Source organism: Lonchura striata, chromosome 4, assembly GCF_046129695.1.
Source record: "Lonchura striata isolate bLonStr1 chromosome 4, bLonStr1.mat, whole genome shotgun sequence".
NCBI classification, from domain to species: Eukaryota; Metazoa; Chordata; class Aves; order Passeriformes; family Estrildidae; genus Lonchura; species Lonchura striata.
The window spans coordinates 12,827,468-12,852,500 of record NC_134606.1 but is presented as its reverse complement, the minus strand read 5'-3'; the positions used below and the strand labels follow the sequence as shown (position 1 = coordinate 12,852,500).

General features: G+C 36.9%; 1 protein-coding gene across 2 annotated transcripts in view; it reads left to right on the top strand.

Moving 5' to 3' along the window:
- The window catches only part of STK32B (serine/threonine kinase 32B), a 157,318-nt gene that overhangs the window by 452 nt on the left and 131,833 nt on the right, over positions 1-25,033 (top strand). The gene's annotated exons all lie outside the window — the stretch shown is intronic.

Genomic DNA, 25,033 nt, shown 5'->3' with positions numbered 1-25,033 from the left:
TTAGTTTTGTTTATAGTCTCTCTTTGCCCACCTGCTGTTTTAAATGGTGATATCTCTCTTACTTTATACTTATTCCATCACCTTTACTTTCTGAAACTTTTCTTTAGCTTGTTCTATTACTCTGAGTTTCTACTCCCTACCTAGATAATATGTCATAAGAAAGGGTATCTTGTAAAGTTTGTGGAAGGCAATGGAAAAGTTTGCCTAAAATGTGGTGTTTCTTTGCTCTTTATGCATTTCAATGTAATTTTCCAATGTAGACTGTATTTAATTAGAATTATGTGAATGCATTTCAATTAAAATAAGTTTGGGTCTTGAAGCAGAGAGAACACAGCACTCTTAGAGAGCAGATATTTGTATATTAGCATAGAAATGTTTTTAATGTTACTTACGGGATAGATGTTGCTGCCTATCTAGACAATGGGTGCTTTATTTTGAGGAACGTCTCCAAAAGTTCCCAATATATTTTATTAGGAAGTGATTGTGCCTTAATATACTCACATTGTTTTGGCTTCCTGGGTTTCCTAACAAGTAAAAAACATCTGTGTTTTGCCCTATATGTTCAGGGCACATGGAGATATTTGTATGGTTTTGCTAGTGGGGGGGAACATCTAAATGCATGTAAAGTGCTTGAAAGGGTAACTACATTTTGCATTTAAGATGAGATTACAATTTCCTATTCCTTGGCAAAGCATGATGAGGTGTGGTTTACAACATTCCATTATTTGTGTGGGGAATGGGACAGATTGTTTACCATTTGTGTGTTGTGGAGCCATAGCTGCCATTTCCTTGTACTGATAGAAAATTTCAGACCTTTGCTATCGGTCATGCTGTGTAAACATACAAGTGAAAAAGAGCCCCCCTCACCTTCCTTCAGGTAAAGTCTCAACCATGCACAATTAGAGTTGTAAACCTTGAGGTAACTCACTGAGAAATAGTCTAGAGTGAAAGCATGCTGTTAATCTTGTCCAGACACCCTGAGGTAAAAAGATACCCATAGTCCTGCCTTTGAAGGCTTCTAATTGGGCTCTCTTGAGTTAGCAGCTTCCATTAATTATTACCACCTTTATTTTCTTTCGCCATGGTACAAAACTGTGGTCAGTTTTTGAACAAAATGAATGAAGTTCAGTAGTAAATTATTGCAGAAATGCCTTCATGGCACTTAGTTCTCTTTCTATCCAGAAAGCATTTCTGCAATGCAGGCATTATTAACAGCAAATTTAAAAAAAAAACACATGAAGTATTTATGGATTTCAATTAGGTAATTATTTATTCTTTGCATGGGTTTGTTTTGTTCTGAGGTGGTTTTCCCCATTATGAATGTTGCTGACATAACCTTTTATTCCTGTCAAGATATTTTGCTTGGCACAACAATCTAATTCAGAAGAGTCCATTGGTTTTGAAACAATAACCAATTTCCAATAGGACTCATAAAATATTATTCAGGATGGCATTTTCCCAAGTACCTAAACAATATGGGGAAATGTCTCCTCTTTGAAAATGTATCTTAACAGAATTTAACACACAATGAAGCTGTTTGTTCATATTCCCACTAGTAGCTATAAAAGTCACCATTTCCCACAATATTGGACTCAATATGTAAATTAAAAAAAAAAAAGCTAGAGAAAAAAGTATAAGAAGAGAAAGTGGATTTATTTCTTGAGATGCTCAAGAATAGCAATCGATTCATAGAGAACTGGAATAGGTAAGTTGTGTATGAAGATGTAGGAATATTAAAAAATAATCTGTTTAGTGCATTGTGTATGTCATAGCTGCCTCTTAAAATTATAAAAATGAGCAGAAAAAAAAGTATTGCCCTTTTATATCCATACATATTTATGATGGATGTAGAATAAAACATGAATTTTGGAAGTAATGGTTTAAAGCAATTTATCATCACTCTGGAAATCACAGAAGAAAGTTACTTACTCAGTATATTAGTTAATAAATAAATATATGGAAATAGCGTATGAAGAGCACCCAAGTGCTGCCTGACAAGCCTACAGGGTGTCCATTCCAGAATTAAAATTCCTGCTTTCTGATGAGAAGAGGTGTTGATCCATTGAGTAGATCTAAAAACTGTAAGCTGTATGTAGACTCCCCACCATGCTCAGGATAATAGAAAGAATATTCTAGAGAACCAGAAGCTTGAACTACATGCTGTTAGTTCCCAGTTATTACAACCAGTACAACACATCATTATCATACATTAATCTTTTTAAAGGCAGTAATGCATACCATTTTTACCAGCTACATTAGTTCTCTGTGTTTCTTTTTTATTAGAAGGATCTTCCAGAACTTCACTCTTTGAATGGCCAGAAACATCCAGTTTTGTGACTAGGTTTCTTAGCCTACTTAGCAAGATTTGTGTTTAATTCAAATTTTTGTTAGTTTAAAATGCTCTCCCCCTTGAGGATTATTCTGGGGCTTTGATAGACAGCAAAAATGTCCCCTCCCACTCTTTGATTTGTATGGAAACCTCTATTTTTCTGTTGTTTCTACTGCTTTCTCATTTCCTGTGCCCTGCATCTGTCTGCATTTGAACCTGTCTTAGTTTCACACAGATAACCCAAATTAAACACAGAATTGTAGGTGAGTTTTCTCCAGGACCATGTGTTGGAAAGAATACATCCTGTTCTCTACCGGAAATAAGTTCTAGTACAGCCTATAATTACATTTGCCCTTTTCATGGACATGCCATGTGGATAGTTCTGTCACCCTATGTCAGTGCCCTGCTCAGTAATTTCCACTGATGAACTCCAATCCACATTAGGAATTTGTGATGTTCCTATGCACATGGCCTTTTGCAGGACTGAATTTTGGTCCACTTATATTATTCATAGCCTCAAAGATGATCACTGACTTCTTTCCTTGCAACACTGATTCTTCTTTATACAATGTTTTAAATTATGACCACTCTGATCATGTCAGTTATCAAGACCAGTGAGCACTTTGTGTAAGTATTCAGCTGGATCATATCCAGACTTAATCTTCTTTGCTTTTAACCCCTGCCAGCCTCACATTTCCCATTTCTAAATAATACTTTTTCCTGTGTTACTGCCATTGTTTAACCCCAAGTAGAAGCTCACTCGGCCCCACACAGCCACTTGCTCACTCCCCCCAAATGGGATGAGGGAGAGAATCAGAAGAATAAAAGTTACATGGGTTGAGGTAAAGACAGTTTAATGGGGAAAGCAAAAGCTGTGCACAGAAACAGTGAAAAACAAGGAATTTATTCACTGCTTTCCAGGGGTAGGCAGTGTTCAGCCATAGCCAGGAGAGCAAGGTCCATCACATGTGACATGGTGACAAATGCCATCTCACTGAATGTTTCCACCTTCCTTCTTCACCCAGTTTGATATCCTGAGCACGAAGCCCTAGGGTGTGGGATGTGGTGCCATGTCCCTGGGGCAGCTGTCCTGGCTGTGTCCCCTCCCAGCTCCTGGTGCACCCCCGGCCTCCTCACTGTGGGGTGGGATGATGGACAGAAAAGGCCTTGGCTCTGTGCAAGTGCTGCTCAGCAATAGCTGAAATACCCCTGAGCTAGCAGCACTGCTCCCAGCACAAATCCCAAACACAGCCCCACACTCACTGCTCGGAAGAAATTTAGCTCAATTCCAGCCCAAACCAGCACAGCTGCCCACCTTGCCTTTTGTCAGTTTATCCTCATCTTATTCAGTTTTGCTTATACTTTCTTACATTTCATTCCACTGAAACTGAGAAAAATTAAATTTAAGCCAGCTCTATCATCTATGAAATAAGTTTGTCATCAAGGAAAAATGTCTGGTTACTCATGTGCAAATAGCTTGTGGTAAAACCACAATGTATTTATCTCATTTTCTCTTCTTAATATAGGTTAAAGCACAACAAGAGCTAGGAATAATCCAGGGAACAGAACCCTTTGTTTGCCTAGACCTTGTACTCTGGCTAAAGATATAGAAAAATACGTCTGATGTCTTAATTTTTGTTGCCGTATAGGCTGGATAGAGAACTACATCTGGTGTTGTACAGCATCACTACCCCTTACCAAAGCTAGACCCTTATATGGTGTGGAACTATAACATTTTTCAGACATTTAAAAGGTGTTTTAAGTAAGGTGCTACACAAATTGTATAGTCAATTTAGGTAAAATGAAAACAGTTGTATTTTGGTTAATAGTTCTGAAGCAAAGGAACCTGACACTCTTTGCATTGAATTTTTCCTATTCTCATAACATCTACACTCTCCTGAATATATATATCCCGTGCTACTATCAGGAGAGCAAAGAAGTAAATTTTTCCTCATGTTCAACTCTTCAGAAACAGCAATATGTGCACAAGAATGGCAATAAAAGCGTAAGGCTAATCTTCACCTTTGGTAAATTCTCCTTGCAAATTCTCAGTAAATATCACAAGTAATGAATATATTAGCAATAACCTAGTGACTGTAAAGAGTGCCTTTTGTGCTGGATTTGCTTGACTGTGTTCAGTTAAAATTTCAATCATATTCAAAATGTGAAAATGAAATAGTTGAAAAGAGTAATTTAGAAAAGAGCTGACTCAGGAGAGATACTACTATTAAACAGGAATAACATATTTGCCTACATTGTGGTGGAAGATACAGAGGAAAGGATAAGAAACAAAGTGTTAGAAGCTACAAGTTGGTCCTGCCAAGTGATATGGCAGTTGTATTTGATTATTTGGGGCTGAAAAAGTCAGCTTTGCTACAGTTACTTTTAGAAATAAATATTGTGAACTTCTAAAGAGCTTGTTTTTGTTTTTGGTGTACATGACTTTACATTTATGGTAAATATGTATTTCCAGAGAACCTTCCACTGAGCATGCTGAAGCTGCAGAGCTCGAACATCCCTCTGTGGAGGTCACTGTGACAGGCTGTGCCTCAGTAGTGTAGTCTTGTCTGTGGGGAATGAGGCATAGAAACCCACCTTGGTCTGTTCTCCATGGCCAGAACCTGATTCACTGTAGTGCTTTATCTACTATTTATCTACTGCAAGAAAGTGCTGAAGTCCCACTTCCTTGCCTGAGCCACAAGGCTTTGTTCTGCTGCAGTGTCATAACTGCAGAGCTCAATGGAAATCTTATGTGCTAGAGAATATAGCATCCATCCTCTGGAGTTAAACTTCCAATTTGAAGTTGTAATTTCAAATTGATTTCTACCTCTCCTCTGTAGAAAAGCCTTCAGCTTAAATGAAGGATTTAAAATTGTTGGTGAGTGTCAGAAAACATCATTATTAAAAGGCCAACTGCTGAAAAGACTTGTACTAAAAGCCTAAAACCCAGATAAAGAGCCTAAGAAAAATGCCTGAAACTGGTATGGATTCAGGTGGCTAAATTCTGAGCATAATGGCTGAGTTTATGTTTAAGTGCAGTGAAAGCTGAAGAACTGTGACATAGGGAAAAATGACAAACAAGAGTTTTGCTTGGAACCAGTTGAAAGCAATGGTTAAGTGTCAAAGTGAGACTGAGAACAGAGTATGCAGTGTCCAGTTATTGTCAGTGATCTGATGGTGCTCATCATCCTGCTGCCACACAGCTACAATGCACAACGTCTGATGCAGTCACAGAGAGGCTGCACGCCACTTGGATCACGAGGATAATAACACACTCTTTTCAAATGGCTTGTTTCATAAGATACAGCCCTAAAGAATGGTTAAATAAAGGGTTGGAACCTAAATACCTTCTCTTAGAGTGAGTAGCAAGAGTCAAGTGGGATCAATATTTCTGCTGGATTTTTAGTTTGTTCATGAAAGTTCTGTGATGTGTTACATTGCATTTTATTTTTTTCCTTGCAAAGATGAATATTCCAGTTCCCTTTAGAACTGAATTGGATAAGAATACCAAATGTGATTTAAAAACTGCTCAAAGGCAGTTCTGCTGAAAACCACAGCTGTCAAAGGCATTATTTTATGCTGAATATCAATATTTTAGATAGACTAGATACATACCACTGGATTTTTTTTTTATACGTTGTCTTATGACCATGTTGAATTTTATACAATTTTATTTTGCATTTAGTGAAATTTAGACAGGAAGTCATCATTGTGTGTAGTGCAAAACACTTCAGAAACCCTAATAGCAGTGTCTTTACAATCACAGAGCAAAATAGATCAGTGTTGAGCTTACACTTACAGCATGATATAAGACAGTGGGAGAATATAGAATATAGAATATAGAATATAGAATATAGAATATAGAATATAGAATATAGAATATAGAATATAGAAAGGAGAGCACAGAACAATACAGTAATTTCAGGCAGCCACAGAGGTGCCAAATGCCAAACTGCTGTTGACAATTTACATGGTCCAAGGAGGTTCAGAAGGAATATTGTGACTTTGCAATCACCATCAGCCCTTATCTTCCTGACTCAGGCTTTGGGACAAGGCACACAAATAATGTGGACCTCTTCAGACACTAAGTGACAATTGTAGGTGAAGTTTAATACTATATCAGTTTTCCCTTTTTTACAGGAAACTATAAAGAAGATGAATCTGGCACTTTCATCTTAGCTTCTTGCTGTCTCAAATGAGCTGTGTCTCTGTTCCACCATTGAATACCCTAAAAATGTTGTGCAATATCAGATTTACCTCACACTGTCAGGATTAAAACAAAGATCCTTTCCAGAGACAGCTAAAATATTTGTCAATTGTACTTAACTTTACGTCATTAATTAATAATTAATCTCTGCCAGCAATATGTTAGAAATGGTCCAGATAAATTTTCAAGATTCTTCCTAACAATATTTACTACAATTACAATATTTAGTTCTTCAATGGAAACATCCTTGTCAGAACCTCCATCTTAAACAAAGTCACCATGGAAGTAATTGCTGCTGCTTTTGTAGACTTCCAAAATTTTCAGAAGTGGCTGGCATGACACCTAACTCTAAGAGTGTGAAGGAATTTCTTGTTAGCTTGTTATTGAGGAGGTGCTCAGCAGAGGTAATATTTTACCCATGTTGCAATACATGTTATGCAGTGTGCCTGGATATCAAGATAGGCTTTCTGTGAATAAATATAAATAATTCAAAGTTAACCAAGCATTGAGCAAGGTAATCTTAGAGACTCCTATTCAAGATCAAGGAAAAATTTGATTGTGAAATAAACTCAGAAAACAGGATTATTGTCTCAATCTCAGCACTGTTGCTTTTACAATCCTTCCTTCACAAATTCAGACATTATCTTCCATCCCTGCCTGCAGCTGTTGCTTGAAGTGTAAAAAGGCTTTGCTCCTTCAGCTGTGCTGCTGTTTTGTCTGTGCCAAAGAGCAGGCTTTCAGAGAGCTGGCTTCTGAAGGACTGGAAAAGCTGAATGCTGGAGGGGTGGCAATCTGAGAAATAAATGTTTGGTTTTATCCCAGGACAAATGGTTTTCAAATGTACAGAGATATTAAACTGACTCTACTGCTCAATATTGGCTTCACTTCCAGTAGAGTTCAAAAGATCTGACAGCTTCCCATAGAACAAGGAGGAACAGATCTACCTCACCCCACCTGGCTGCAGTGTGACAGATCATGGACAGCACTTGGTGTGGAAGTGAAAGAGTTCCTTGATGTGGATGTGTGAATGTGGGTTACAAGGTCAGCAGCAGCTACCAGGGAGCTTTTTGTGAACCTTGGGTACCATACTGTCCAATGGGTGAAATTCAGCCTGGAATCAAATGTTGTACCTGACTGAATTAGAAAATGCCCAAGAAAATCTTTGGGAAATAAACATGGTAAGGAATTATGATCTTGTTCATAGATCCTCAGAGAACTGTCTCACCTGAGCTGTCTTTGTACAGTATTTTCTGAATGTGGGCATAAAACCAAAGAAGGCAGGGTTTTGTTGGCCAAGCACAAGACTCACTCTTTTCTGCATTTCTCATTTAAAAAGCAAGCTTGAGAAGGCAGAAGGTGAAATCATCCTGAAGCAAAACCTGGTGGGCAGTGGCACCTGTGACTAAGCACTGAAGGGTGGGATAGAGGAAAGAATGTCAAGTTATTTTGGTGGTTTCACAACATTTTGACTTAGCCAGAGCGAGATAATGCTGAGGTGATGGGAAAGGTGTGGAAGAGAAAAGGTTGCTACTGAGATCAATCAATACAGAGCAAAAATTCTTAGACAGTATTCAATTAAAAAGGAAAACTTCTAGTTCAGTCTGGTAGAGGAGCTCCACAGCATCCTATCAGGGTAAAACATATGAGGGGAATGAACAAAAGGTACAGGACACCCACCAAACTCAGCAGGAAAAGCCTGGACTTTTTGGAGTGGGAAGAGCAGCAGCAGTAAGCACTGTGCACATCAGAGGGTGTGATCTCTCTTGAGCACAGTTCCACTTAATTTCATGAACTAGTTAAACTGAATACCTTGACTGACATTACTTACTGACTAATGCAGGCCTATGCTGAACTGTTAAAGAATTTGCTGTTGTACTTTTGAACACTGTGTATATGTGTGTATATGTAAGCTGCCCTGAAATGGGAAAAAGTAAAAGATTATTATTATTATGCAAACATGAAAAACTGAAGAAATCAATAAAAGTTGTTTTGTTAACTAAATCATTCTCTGAGTTTGCTTGGACTCATTCAAAATCAGACATGAATAGCAAATACAAGGTCTTTGAAAAAAAGAACAGGCAAATGTCTTGGATTTTTTCCCTTATGGTTAAAGAAGAACAAAGTTTCTTTACTTTCTAGGGTTCAGTGTCAAATACATTAAATGTTTTGAAGAATAACACTGGTTTTTATTTGGCTGTACTTGATCCCATAAAACTATTTTCTTTATGAGAAATGTATGTTCAAATCACACTGTGTCTGCAGATGAGCACTAGTGGGGCCCAAGATGCCTCGACCTTCTCAGTACAAGAGGATGTTGAGCATAAATATGTTCTTCAGGACCTAGAACTGATTCTCTTAATACAGTATTTGATGGAACATCCTTGTATTTAATTTTAGAAATTAATATTCTTAATATAAATAAATAAATATATTATAGAAATTAATATTATACTGTTTAAATTCTACATTACATGTATACAGTATAGTTTTATATTTAGGCCACTATTTATATATTACACTATAGCACTGTACCTTTATAGACACACACTTCTGGAGGAAAGAGGAAAGAAAGAAGGCATCTGTTCACTGGTGAGTACTACCAGGCTTTCCCTTTTAGATTCCTCACTTACTAAAATCTGACAAATAGAATGAAAGCATTGCTTGTGATGTGTATTCAGCTTTTCCTCAAGAGAACCTGAATGTTATACATTGGTCTATTCCCTCAGGCTGTCAGCATTCACCTCAAATATACATCAGCAAGGGTATGAGTATGGTTGTACTTTTGTATCACAGAAATGAGGCCTTCCTTCCTTTCATCCCTAAATAAATTATTTTCCACTTCAATAATTAGAAGACTTATTTACATGAAGCTGTTTCTCATATCCTCAGTTTGAACTCATCTTTAACTCCTTAATTTCCACTTTGACGCTCATCAACATGTATATTTTAATTAGGAAATGAAACAGCATTGAATGGAAGGGCTAGGATTTGTGAGGTCGCTGGGCAGGTCTGGCTTTAATCACTAAAAATTCAAACTCTGCAAAAAGGTGTTTGTAAAAGTTGTCTTAGTTCAGCACATCTCTTCTAAAGACTATCATCTTTCTGAAGCTTTTCTTTTTTTTCAGAACTTTTTTTGGGCCCTTATGGACATGGTTTAGTGGTGGACTTGGCAGTATTAGGTTTATGGTTGGGCTTAAAGATCTTAATACCCTTTTCCAACATCAAATAAATTGTATGATTCTTTGGTTTCAGTTTATTTTACTGGTAGTGAGTACATCAAGGTTCTTCTTCCAGTTTTGCATATAATTTATTTCTGCTACAACTAATGGAAGTCCTTTGTAATCAGTTTTTCTCCTACACCCCTTTTCTATGATTGCTGTCATAGGTCTTGACACAAAAGTAATGTTTTTGTTCTTAGAAATGTTGTATTGTATTTTCCAGTGTGGGTATTAAGTACAATGTAGACACCTGAGTTTCATTCATCCCGTAATTAAGACAAAGATATTTTCCTTTTAAATTGAAGGATGCTTCTTAGAAAGCTTTACCAGGGTTGGTTGCAGCTGATTTAAACAGGTTCTTGAGATTCTAATTATAACTGAACATGGTTGATGAATCTGAAATTTATTTTCCAAATTTTATATTCCCATAAATATTTTCTTTATAATATCACAACATAATATGAAATTTTCTGGTTTATACTTCATTAATTTTTTTTTTGTTCTATTTTGAAAAAAGCTGGTTTAGATATATTCATGAAATCTATCCTACAGTTTGTTTATCTGATTCAAAATACAAATTAAATCAGTACTTATAACTTCTATCTGGTAATATTTTATTGATTTTGTGTTTATTCTCACTTTCTTTCAAATTTTCTTTTTTTTTTCGTTAAGAAAAAAAGTATCAATTCTAGTTCTTTGAAATTTGGAAATATTTAGATAAGTTCTACACCTGATGTACTTTTCTGCCCTGTCATTTTTTTGCTTGGAATAAAATAGATCACTGACTTCATCATTCTATTGTTAACATTGTTCAATGTAAGAAGGACAGTTGTATTTAGTAAGATAAATATACTACAAGGCAATCTGCTGCAGTGGCCAAAAAATACTTTCCTTCTTTTTCCTATTTTTGCTGCAATGAGAGAACACCTTGTGTTCCTTACTTAATATATGAAAATGCAAACTGAGTTAATTCTTTCAGTAATTATTATTTCCTTTTGAGATTGTTCCACCTCCCCTGCTGAGCAATGAGAACTGTTCTTAGCTACCTTGTTAAAACCAAGATGCAATATGATCACAAAACCTCCTGAGTGTCCTTCACACCTTTCTGAAGCTATCTTCCACTTCCCTCTGGACTGCTTTCACATTATGTTATGAAGATTGATTTTGTGCCTTTTGGGGTAAGGTTTAGATAAATCTTTTTCCAAGCTGTAAAGCCTGCAAATGCTTTTGGGGCAATACCACCTCTTAAGGACAGTGAACTGCTACACAGAGCTTGAAGTCAAACAACAAGAGATCATCAAAAGATCACTCTGAGAAGTAGGAAAAGTCATTCTCTTAAGCCCAGATCATATTTCATTCTTTTAGCATGTGGAAACTACAGAAATACAATCTCATGTGTGGGGAGTTGCTGTAAAACCAAGTTAGCTTTTATTGAGATTTGTTTGGACATAACATGAGGAGCAGATTAGCCAGAAGTTTTATGCAGATTCATGAGATTCTTCTCTGCCCAGCCTTTTCATTGATTTTTCAGTAACTGCATGCCAATTATGCCCTTATGGTCACATCTTTTCCTGCCCAGTGACATATCTTTGAGATCTCTTGCTCAAGTTTTTAAGTTATTAAACTAGACTTTTTAAAGGTGCAAATAATAGTAGCAGATGAAAAGTACTTTAGAAAGAGAAATATACTTTTAGTGTGAAATTCTCCATAAAAATCTCAGTATTGAAAGACTTTCTGGAAGGATTTATTGATCTTTATTGAACAAAATTATCAGCACTAAGTGCTGTGTGATTTTTCTGGAAAGTACTCATAATGTAGTTAACACTTGCTGTCAATCCAAATGTTCAGCAGGGCAATAATTTTTCTTTTTCTTTTGGATTTAGTGAGCTCACTCTTGATAACGGGAAGAGAGCAGCTAAAGTTGCCTGTGCAGCTTCAAAATTGTAAAAAATTATTTACAGTCACCCAGTCTATCTTGTCCTTTTTTTCCTTTGTTTTTTAAGTATAGTTTGGGAAAAAGTCTGGGCATCGCGTTCACAGGTGTTGGCTGTGGCTGTGGGAGGCAGAACATCCAAGTGGAGCTTGTCTGGTGGCTAAGCAAATTCCAGCTGCTTCTGGGATAGCATCTGCTCTCTGAGTGGCTTTCACAAGGCTTTTCTGGGAGTGAGGAGAGGCTATGTCTGCTGTTTAGAAAAGATTGAGTAGTGTGTGGCAGTGAAGAGACCATGTTTTCAGTGGTTTCAAGCACTTAGGCTGAGTTCTGCCTTGACTTCAGGTCCTTGATGCTCCCAAGCCAGGAGACATCAGTCTGTCTCAGCAGTGTCGGATGAAGCACAGTCATGGATTTCAAAATGCCTTAGCAGAAGGTGGCCCTTTCACTGTTGTAGCTGTCCATTACAGAGAAAAGATTGTGGCATTCCGGTGTCTCACCTGGGAGATGCAGAGAATTTTAAATGCTTCCCTGGACATACAGGAAAGTATGTAAGAGTAATTACAGGCTGTTCTCAGCCCTCTAACCTTCCTCTGCTAGGTAGCTCATATACATCTTGTGATCCACAGACATATGTGGATCAGTGATATCCTGAATTTTTGAATGATAGGATGTCCTGGATATTGTAAAAGTCTCCCTGAAGCACTACATTCCAATTTGGAAAAGAAGAATACACCCCAGCAGATCACCCAAGAAAGATTGCTGGCAACTGTTATATGCAGCATGTTTCTTCTAGTCTTTAGTGATATGAAGTTGATTTCCAGTCCTTTTCATAATCTGTGCATTAAAAAAAAAAAAAAAAAAAAAAAGCCACAATATTTTTTTGCTATTTTGAAAGCTTTCCATTCTGTACTGGGAAGAAGCCAAGGTTGTTCAATATTATTTTCATAGATAGCCAGAACAAGCTTTGATATACTGATTTGCCATTTTATTATTTATTCTAGTTAAGAAAATGTAATATAAATTCACATTTATTTTTAGAGACTCTCTCCCTCTTTTTCTCTATATATACACAGATTTTTTTTTTTATATACTTTACTCTCATCAAAACAAACCGAGTGTATGCAGTAGGGAACTCTAGAACTGAGTCACCAATATTATGTTATTTTCATCTAACATCTATAATTAAACTTATTTGAGGTTCTGTTTCTGTGATTATAGAGAACTAGTATAGCACATTTAGTGCCACTGAATGTTTCAGGCACTAACAAGCCTTCTGCTACATCCAGCAATTTTATCCTCTGCAGCTCACTATTTGTTTGTGCTTTGCACCTGATAACTTCTGTGGTTAAAATTAGAATTTGTGTTCTTTACATTAATATCTATCAGCTCCCAATGCTGCTCACCAAATGAATATTTTTATTTTTTCCTGTTGTGTGATAATATGAGGTAAATCTAAGTTGTAGCTTAGAGTCTACTGACCTTGTGCTGTTAATGCCCACACCCAGCCATAACCTGGGAACTGTGGCTGGTTTGAAGTCTTCCTCCTCTCCTCAGGCACCTCGGTACCAGCTGACCTGAGGTGGATTTGGTTTCTTTCATAAGTGTATCAATGTTTGCTTTGCTTGAAGTCTTTAATATTTCACTTCAGTTGTGGTTTTAATCTCAGATGGCAACAAAGCACCACAACCTCCCTGCTCACTCTGCTCCCCTTCCCAGCTGAATAGAGAGGAGAATCAGAATAAAGTAAAACTTGTGGATTGAGATAAGAATATAATTGAAATGAAGTAAATTATTATAATGATGATAATAATAATAATAATAAACACTCTAATAGATACAAAGAATGAAATGAACTCTATTCCAGCTGAAATAAGGACAACTCCTAATCTTAGCAGTGGGTAGATAAGATAAAGTGCCTGCTTTCTTTATTCATATTTACTGTTTTCTGCAGTGAACAGTCCTATCAGCTTTTGTGTAATTGCTTGTGAAGTGTAAATAAGCATACTTATAAATAAATTGTAAGTAAGTGTACAAGGATTTCTCAGAGGTAAGAAGCACAATGATGAGAGAATAAATCATCAGCACCAAGTAAAAAAAACTTTAACAGTTAGATGGTCATTGTATGTACAGCAGTCAGACCATTTTTTCAGTCTTCATAGAAAAACTACCCATTCCATCATCAAATATTTATCTGTAAACACTGAGATGAAGAAATATGCCTTGCACTGAAATTATGGAAGTTTTTTATAAATTAAATATAGATGTTATAATCAGTTTTCCCCCTACCCTTTCTAAATCACTCTGAAGAGAAACAAACACAAAAAGTGATGTATACAAAGGTGTTAATTATAATTAATAGGTCAGGATATCACTTCATTTGAAGTTGGAAAAAATTGATTGTGTTTGATCAACAATAGCTAAGTCTGGAATATATAGGTAAAAAAAAAACCATTTTGAGACCTGCTTTCCTCCAAAATGGCAGAGAAAGTGGAGTGATTCTTATACAAGTAGATGATTCACACAGTGAAATGTTATGAACCCTAGCTGGAATCAAAAAGAAGCATCTTCCTGGCTCCAGATAACTCTAAAAATCAAAACTGTCAGGATGAGTTCAGGTCAGTGCCTTTACAACCTCAGAGGCTGGGATTTGAGGCTCCATCTCTAAAATGGATTTTGTTATTTTTCCAAGAAATATAGCTTAGCTTAAAACATTTGCAAGGCCTACAAATAAAATGTGTCTTGAGCACTGAGTATGGAGTGAAAGTCATTTAACTGCAGAGGATGGATAACTATGGGTAGGCTAACAGATAGAATTAATGGGGGAGGTCAGCCCTCTTAAAAGTATGTTGTGTCTTTTATTTAAAGAATCAATAGAAATCTGGCCAGTTTAAGAGGTATTTAGTGTCTGTTGGACTCTGAGGTGCTACTTTGTGGTCAGGCAGTAATGGAATACTTTAAATTTTCTTTAATTCTCCTATACTGGAGATGTAGCCCTTAAATGTATTCACTAGGTGTGCTGTGTATTTCATTAAATACTGCATTTTTCCATGATAAGCTTTTCCTGTTTACAATCCCCATTCTACCCACAGCTACAGCTGTGCAACCCCAGTGCCTGCAGCTGGACCCCACAGCCAGGCCAGGCTGTACCTGGGATGTGCCACTCTGCAGCTGCAGCAGGCAGTGATGCTCCAGGTGTGCTTCTGCTCCTAGGTACAACTGGTATCATTTGTTTGAAGCCCATGGTGATGGTTTGGTCTAAAATCACTAAATGGGAGGTAATCCCAATTGAAATGGGAATAATTCTGATCTGTAGTGTGCTTACTCATCCCAAGTATTTGTAATTTGTAGTTGTGGTTAAGAATAGAAGAGATAATTCTTCAAGATTCAGTTCTGAAAAGAGATTCCTCACGTCTTGGGTTCTGAATTCATAAGAAAAAGAGAACAACTCGTACTGTCTCTAGGTGTTTGAGTAAAATCTTCACATGAGTACCCAACCTCCCATTAACATAGCACCAGGACTCATTTTGATCTGCGAGAACGATGCTTTCAGAGCCACTGCCCTGAGGAGCTGAGAGCAAAGAATTTTATTCACTTCCTCTCGCATGTTTGGAATTACAGAGACCTTTGCATGGATCAGATTGATGGATGTGTCACTGAGGGTTTTGTTGTTAACTTAATTTAAAGAATTTTCCTTCACCTGGGGATCACTCTGATAAATTTTATTGCAGGAGAAAACAGTTTGGTACACTGATATTTGACATTTTATTCCCATAGCAACTTCCTTCAGAGAGCCTTCCAGTTCAGTTATTAATGAGGTTATTTTCATAGAAACTCTGAGGGAGGTGAATATTCCCACTTTCCAGCTGAAAAAGATGCTTCATAGTCTATTATGTGTATCTTGACCTCACAGGAAAGTCTATTATAGTAAAGTGAAATTTAGATTTTCTATATTGTAGCAATACATTTTCTCAAGGAGTACCTTTTCTGCTGCTTATACCTGTTAGCCTGTTTCTCCTTGCAATGATTTCAGAGATTGTTTTTGTCAGCTCATCCATAAGAGAACAACATGGTCAGTCAGAATCTCTATTTTCTCAACAAAGGGTGTTAGGTTTTATCACTTAACAGAGGTCTTACATTTTACGTTGGAGCAGGTCCTGAAACTTTTCTCTTTAGTTTCAATGTCAATGTCTTTTGAAAGAGCTATGAAAAGCTTGGAGACTGTCAGAGGCTTCCCTGCTATTCAGTGGCTGTGATAAGGGCCAGTACATCAATCCAGCTGTTCCTTGATGACTTCTGATGTTCCCAGTGGTGCTACTGAGTTAACAGCTTTTCTGAACCAATTCTCTGTCCTGTCACAAAACAGAACTGTTTTCATGGCAACAAAAGGGGATCTTTAATTGACACTTCCACTGATCTTAAAAACAATTTGCTGACTTGTGGTTTAATAATAGTAAAATTTTGTAAATTGCTTGTTATAATAAGATATATGGATGAGAAATTCCAATTACTTTCCACTGAGCCAAATGAGTCAATGGAAATAAACCTTTCTGCTGGAACATAAGTTACCTGAGTTCTATATGCTAACAGAACATAGAAGCAGCCAAAAGAGCTCCGTTATGATAAACTAACCTCTGGTTATACTGGAGATTTGACACTGCACGAGCAAATCCTGGTCATTTCTGTATGACAGTAAGGTCAGGGCTATGGACTAAACACAGTTTCACTGTTAGCCAATGCATCAGAGCTTATTAGAATCCAATAATTCCAGTTATTCATGTCACTTAGCTTCAGCGCCAGTCTAAATAGAGAGAGAATCATGTTCTTTCATACAATCATAGAAGAGTGAGGCCATTTTCATGTGGCCTCATGTGACCAGTCACACTGAATCCTGTGCACAAGAAGAGAACATATCTACCACTCTGTGTGCTACTTTCAACTACTAGCAAATCTTTTCTGAGTGCAGGATTGTGTTAACCAGGCTCTGGTCATTTCTAGACATCAATATCAGTTATTGATGAGGATTATTACCATATTTCAGTCCATCCAGAGGAACATCTGACCTCTCATTACATTTTTCATAGCACTGAGTTATACACCAATATATAAAATCCCTGATCAGCTGCTACAGGCTTTTCATAACAGTCTATTGCTATTTGCTCTTTGTTGGAAAAGAGTCATAGATATGGCACTACAAATTCCTTTTGCTTTTCTGTTAAATCTAATAGTAAAAGCCTATGTATTTCAAGCCAAATTGTTTTGGGTTTTTTTTAGCTCAATTGCTGGATGTTTAGCTAGACATCATAAAAAAAGGTAATGAGATGTTGAAAAGGTCTGCTTTAAAATTATGCTGCTGAAGGATTATGCTAAACTGACCCACACAATCAAGACCATCTGGGCTGACAGCCCATCATAAACATTCAAATTCTCATTCTCAGTCCATGGTATCACATTATCAGACTGATCAGATCAGTCACCCTCCACCTCCATGGGCATGGAAGTAGTATTAAAAGAGTATTATTTGTGGTTGCCCTGCAAAGGATCAGCTCTACACAGATCTCTCTTCTTAGTCACAGTCTGAGTCTTTCCCGCTTTGTGCCTTCATTGTGTGCTGGTTCTACCCCTTTCTGAACTTGCCTTTCAATTGATGATATCCTGGGACAGGAATTATTATAAATTTAATTGACTTTTTACAGTGTTATCCTCAATTCATGCTTGCCACTGTTGTATTTTGCCTCATTTTCCTTTTAGGCTGTCTCAGTTGCTACTGTTTTAAATCTTAAGTATTTGTCAAGGGAGCTTCACCTTGGTAATTGCCTGTACCATTAGTCATCATCAGGATTTCTGAAGATCTTGCATTATCCCAAAAAAAAAAGGACAACTAAAACATATAATTGTCTGTGCTAACTTTTTTTGCAGCTGACATCATCAGTGGTGACGTTAAATAGAAAATCATTCTGTCCTGTTTTGTACTGCACTGCCAACAAGGACATGCTATGGATTTGGGCTTGATCCCTACTAGATTGTCCAGATGACTTTTTGCAATGATTACACATATTTCATGTTCCTTATATCTTCTGACAAGCTCTGACAGCAATATTAGACCTCCTTTTTTGTTATTTATTAATAAGAAACAATTAAAAATTCATCAACTTCAATGATTAGCTTTGCCTTCAAATAATAGTAATTGAAATTTATATTAGCTTAAATTTTTCTGACATAGGATGTTTACTTCTATTCTTACTTATTTTCAGAAAGTTAATTGCCTGCCTTCCTGGAATTGCCATCAAAGTCAAAAGACATGCTTAGCAGATAGTTTTAAATTTGTCTTTATTGCCTGTGCTCACTTACATGTGAGGGAGAATGCAAATATTGGTGTCAGTGTATTTTAACATGGCAGGGATCAGAGTTTGATCTCTACTTTGTTATAAAGCATTTCCTGTTAAAATAAAACACACAAATTCTGTACTAATAAGCATTATAACTTCCCTGTGGAAGTGACCATCTCATTTCACTGCCCTTGCAACCAGACTTCTAACCAAAGCAGCATCACAGGCGTATCACAGGGTGCCACAATCAGCTTTATGTGGTCTGAACACCCATACAGCCATCAAAAGGGATGTGCTTGTGCTCCCCTCTGTTCCTGCTGTCTGCAGCATGCCAGACATGGTGTCTCTCTGATTGCCTCATTTTCTTGTCAGTTTTTCAAAGAACAAGTGTTTTCCTGGATGATCATGTGCTGTCTTCATATCATCACGTGAAAATGTTCATAAAGGGCTAAAATACAGTCAGTGAGGTGGACTGTGAGAGATATTTGGTGTGGTGTAGGGTCCAAAGCATATATTTATGACATTGGGAAATAGAAATATTTTCTACTTCCTCTCATTATTAGGTTGTATGAAAATAGAAATCTTTCCCATGGAAAGCCAAAAGCAAATTGAAAAGGAGACTTTCTTGAAACGTTCTCATTTCAGAAAAAAATGTCAGAAATGCACTTACTCTAAATGGACACTGACAGCAATAATAGTGAAGCAGAAATCATCATGAATCAATACTCAGAAATTTTTCATTTCAGCTGAGATCAGTGATGACCTTTTGATTTTGTAGTTATTTTTCATCCTTCTCCAATAAAGAAGATAGCAAATGGAAACAAGGCACACAGCAAAAGGATGAGAAAGACTCCAAAACTAGGTAACTTTCTGTTTGCTTTCATTGGAGCTGAAATCACATCCTTACTCATGAGAACTGAACTTTCATATTGCTTTGTATCCTTCAGACTGAGATTATTTATTGATAAGAGTAGTTTTTTCTCTCACCTCTCCTGGATTTGCTCACTCAAACCATCACAGGCAAGAATTGGCTTTTCAGTTACTCTATTTTCCCCCCAGCCCCCTGAGAGTACTGCTGTATGCCCCTGAAACAGGTAACCTGTCTGAAGATAGAGGCAGCACACTAAAACCTCCAACGAGGAATTGTTATGGTAAAAATCTGGACTAGTTTTAAAGAGGCATAAAGATTAAAAAATTAACTTTATTTTTTAATCTAATGCTCCCAAGAGACACCATGGGAGAGAGATGCAGCCACAAGAGCTCTTCTGATCAGTACAACTAATCTTTGCCAGTAAACCCTTATTTGTGCTCAGTCCTTCAGAAAGAATAGCTAATTTCATCCTATCTATGCTAAAATTCTTGTGGAGCAAAGCAGGAGCTAAACATCCCACATCTTCCACAGAACAAGAAACTTTTGTTTTTCCACAGGATGATAACAGCAACCCCTGGGGTCACTGGTGCTTCTGGTGAAGCCTTTACTGGGCTGCCACGGGGCAAATTCTCAGTAGACTTTAGGCAAAAACTGATTATTGTGTTCTTCTATCAGATGTCTTTTCTTGATTTTTGGTTTAGTGATAGATCTCCCATCTCCCAGGCGAGGTCTGGAGATTGTGGGATGGCACCCAGGAGTTTCAGTTTAAAATTCCTTCAGTGAAAAGCTGTAACAATTTGCAGTCTGTTCTACTCATCCCAGGAGCAAACCTTGTTTTACACACTTCAGGTAGCTGCCTGGTGCATTTTTCAGAATAGATGTATTTAATGGTGGCATCATTTTAATTTGGCTTATTGGCTTATTTAATAAGCATCTCTGGAAAGAAATTTTCATTTCATCCTGGGTTCAAATAGATTCTTGTTTACCAAGGAGTCACAGTTTCCTTGTGAATGCAAAATCTCATCTCTTTTTTTTGCAGCTTTTATAGAATAGCATTAGAAATACAATTATGTTCTTATACAGAATTAAAAAGGAAGAAGAGCTTTGAGAATCAGTCCTTAGATCTTTTTTACTTAGCAGCTTGGTTACTTTCAAATGCTAATTTTCTTTAGAATTTCAATTTCACTTCTGGTTGTGGCAACACATGCCTGTTCAGTAAAAGTGTAAATTATTAGCTGATTCACCAAATTCTCCTAGTCTGTTTTTATAGCATTTTGAAAAATGGTAGGCTGTTTTAGTTCTTTCCAGTATTCATTTTAATGAATACATTCAGAAAATTTCCCAGCCATTTAGGGGAAACCCCACTCATTTTAACGATGAGATGTGAGGTGGATTTCACTAATTACAGTGTAGGACCCCATGATGCTGGCACTGCTTTGGATGAACAAACCATGCATGGTCTAAATATTCTGTGAATGTCATCAAATGTGTAGCTAAATTGCATGTGAAGTACTATGCCTTGCAGGAGGATTGACATAAGGAAATCAGAATATCTGAAATGCATCACAGCAGATGTTCTTTAGCCCACTCTTTTATCTATGCTATCAGCTATTTATTTATAGAATATAGACATAAGAGAGGTATAAATAAAATTACATTGCTGGTTTTCCAACACCCTGGTACTGAGTTTCTCCCCATTTTAATAAGGGAGAAGGTTGCTTTCCCTATGTCTTGCTTGAAATGTGACATAGATGGAAGATAACAAGAACTATCACCCTGTTTTCTTTTATCTTTTGAAACTGGCTTTTCCTCTAAAAATATTTTAGTGGATAATTGAACTTGTTGCCAAATTAAAATGCTGTTATTTTCTTAGACAAAAATCAAGCCTTATACTGGGAAAACAAAGCTGGTTTTGAAAGTTTGAATGGAATCCAAATTTACCTTTTCAGATTTCCTCCTGGCGCAGTTCAAAGCTGGGTGACATTTCTGTGGTGTGACAGTACTTCAAAGGTATTGGAACCTGATCCTTGTATCCCCTGGTGCAGATCCAGACCTTGTACCTATTTACAGGTCCCACAGCCCAGCACAGGAGAGCCAGCAGCTCGGGGGAGCACAGCACAGGCCATGCAGTGCTCTGAAAGGGAGACCTGTCCAGCCAAAGATCCCAGCCTGCAGGTGGCTTCACAAGGAAGCAAAATACAGACATGAACTGTTGTGAAAAAGCCACTTTGGATCAGTCAAAAGCTCTGAAATGAAAGTCTTTTGACAGCACAGAAATGTTTCACTTTGACTGAAGAAAGTGAAGTATGCAAACATGATCAGATTAAAATGCATTGTAAAGTTCAAAACAAAATTATCTGAATTTTAAATAAAATTTGTTTTGCATACAAAGATCTTAAATTATTTCTAATTGCAAATAAAATCTGAATAATTATAAAAGCATATTAACATAATTAGTTTATATTGAGACTAAAACACTCATTAATCATAAAGAATTGAGACATTGTAGTGCAATTTAAATACAAAGCCCCTAAATATAATCAGAAACATCATGATTCATCATTAGTGAGATAAAACCACTCTGAAACTTCTTTTTGGTTATGTATCTCTATCTAACTAGTAAGTTTCCCAGTCAATCAATGTATAGCAATGTTCCATTTTACTCAGAAACCTGGGGAGCTATGCACATTTGTATTCTTCAAAGGCATGCCTGGATCTATCATTCTGTCAGCAAAAATTCATTTTTTCCTTTTTTTAAGCAGAATCTTTCTTCACTAATGCACTTTCCATGAACAGAGCATGATAGAATGAGACTCCTTATGACTATTCAAACCATTTTATGACCTTTAATTTAATTTTTAGGCACTGTTCATGTTTGTCCTATCTATGTCCATTCAAGCAGGGGATTTTATTATTAGTGTTGAATATATATGACTGTGTATACTTGGTTACTCATCCTATGTGTTTTGTGTGGAAGGACAGCAACAATTTTAACAAGGTCTGATAGCTGCTAAGATATACTGAGGTTCTGTCAGCACAGCCTGTGGCTCTCCCTGGAAAAGGCTGGAGCATCTGAGAAGTAGATAGACATAGAAAGAAGGCTGCAGAGCTAGTTTGAAATCCTAATAGCATAGCTATCCAGTCAGTGTCAGGTCAAATCATACAGGCCAAATCTAGAATTTGGCTTAGTTATTATTCTGTTTTCCTGATTCACAGAAACAGGAAGCATTAAACCACCCCAAAACAAACCTGCAAGACAGGAGCCAGACTTAATAAAAATCTAGTTTCTTGGCTAATGGCCGCATCATATATCCCTTGTTTCTGTTTTCTCTTGAGATTAGTGAGAATGAATCTCAATGTGTTGAAAAGCTCATTGGGTTAAAAATATGGCTTTACTAATGTCTTAGTGCTCATGTTCTGGTTTTGGCTACTCCCAGAGAGTCCAAATAAATCAGTGATACTCAGCCAGGGAAGAAGTCTGAATTTAGCTTATCAAGTTTTTCCAGAAAGGCCTCTACTTTATTTTTCATTCTGCAAAGCATGTGAATGCCTGTGCTTTGGCAAATTCAGTTGGATATTTTCTCTAGGAGAAACAAAGTTCTTTCAGGTAATGGTTGTTGATTGTATTTGGACTAATCACATATACATAAAATTAATATTCCTCAGCTGCTGTGAGAAAACAGATATCAGCTCTAGCTAGAATCCACCCAATATTCATATTGCCTCTTTATCTAAATGTAATTTACACTTGAAAAAATGTTGTGCAACATAAGAATATTTTGAAGAGTAAAACTGCACGTGAAAGGGTAAAAATGTTATATTCCTTTGTAACATCATAAATCAAACACATAATATTTAATGGTGTGTTGCTGATGTAACTTCTTTGGGTTTTTCTGTTCAAGTAAACATAGTGTTTGTGAATAATGCAGCAGAGGTGAATGCATATACTTCCTTGTTTTAACATATATCATTGTGTGTATAGTGCTGATTAAAAAAAGAATAGGCACTTCCACTAAAACCATCCAGTGTTCTTGCAGTGTGGTTGTAAAAACACAAGTCTGTGATGTGAATATTTTCTCCAAAGTATACTTTATCCCCAGGGAGCAGTGGAGAAAGAAATAAGTATTTTGTCTTTCACTAGAAAGTTTGATACCTAATATCTGGTCCATCAGGGCTTGTGCAGTTTGGAAGACACGCATGGGAAGGTGTGGCATGAGGTGGGAGTTCTGGTCTCAGCTCTGCCCAAAAGGGGTTTGAATCAATCTGCTGATTTCTGTACCTCTGCTTCCACAGTGGCGTAGACTCCTCACACTTCAAAAATGCCTTTCAGTCTTCATGGTGCTTTTATAAAGCACTATTACCTGAACTGGCTTTTACTTCTCTCCCAATTACTTGTGTGTCTGAGATCTAAGGTGCTTCCTATACCTAATTTTGCAGCTGCCTGGAGATGTAATGCTTCATTTCTCTACAGACAGTGGCAGAACACTCATCTAAGTTCACATGAGAAGACTGTGGCAGTAGAGATTCTCCTGTACATTACTCAGTCACAAACCACAGCACCATCCTTCTAGATATTACTGGAGGTTTTGAGTACACTAATATATTTGACCAAGTATCTAAAATGGTTAGGACCACATTTTTTTCCTTTTCATGGCAAGCAGGATGAAACCTTTAATTCAATGGTGAATCCCATTACCATCATCTGGCTCCTACTTGTTCAAGATCAAGCTACTGGGAAATGCTCTACATGGGCCTAATTTGAAAATATCTAATATTCTAATCCAAGTAACTGTACTTGCACTAAAAGTTCTTAATAGGGATTTGAATCTGTGCAATGAAAGGTTTATTTGAGTATGACAAAATGGAAAGAAACAAAATGAAGTATTTATATGTATATATACAACACATTGCTGAAATTAACAGGCTTCCATTGCTCTAATACTGTAACGTGAAACAGGTGTCATAAATGCTGATCTATTTTTTCTCTTAGTTAGCACAATATCTGGTTTATTCCACATTCCTTCTTCGTTTTGACTTCATGGTGATGTTTTAAGGGATGATGGTGGGAGATGAGGGAGAGGAAATTGTAATACTTGATTTTTCCAAACAGATGGAAATAAAAGAAATTGGAAATTAACTCTCTCATAGTGTTATTAATAAGTTTCATTCTGTGGGTTTACTTGCATGAAAAATTACCCGAAGACAATACAAACAAATTTTGTTTTCTGAAAATCGTTCATATTCTTATACTCAAATTCCAAGACAATGTGTAAGACCTCCAAAGTATGGTGTGGTAATAAAATGAAAGAAGAGCTCAAAGAGTTGGAAAATATTTTTTTTTCTCTGTAAAAGAAAGTATTCTCTTGAGACTTGAAGTATTTTCTCTTGAGTAAAGAAAACTATTTTCAAAAGAGTAATAGTCATATTACTGATACTGAAGAAAATGTCCTTCTGCCAGCCATACCATTATCTCAGTGGGGCTTTGCACTAGAAAAATGTCATTAGTTACAACACCAGGCACCACAAGAACAAGACATGCCATGTTTTGGAGGACAAGAATTTAATACTCCTGATGTTCTCCCTTGCACAGAGGAAATGGCAATGTTTGAACTTGATGATATTTTCAACATTGGAAAATGACAGAGGTCATGGTGAGCTGTAATTCTTCTCAGAGTAAGAGGTGATATTTTGGCACTGAATTTTCACCAGAAAAGACAAAAAAGCACATACAGAATGTGAAAAGTGTGAGATTAAAAACATCTGAGGAAAACACTTGGGGCGTATGGCTGCTGTAGCACCAAGGTGGCAGTGAACTTAGCTCAGCCCTTCACTGTCACCAGGGAGGTGCTGCTTTGTTCCAGGTGGGACTGTTGCTTGAAGCACCTTGGTTTTGCTCAGTGTAGTTGGTATTAGTCTCAGCTGCAAGGCAGCCCACTTTTTATTCTGTCCTGATATTCCTAAGGAGGAATTTCCTCAGTTTATGAATCTGCAATGTTGGGACTATGTCTGAATGATCAAAAGAGACTGAATTGTCTCACTTCAGTGAATTATCCCTTTCCAGAGAACCACAGTGGCTGCAAGCCTTGCTCATTTTAGATGCAGGCTCAGACATGTTTACTTATTTCCTCAGTCATTTAAAATGGGCTCTA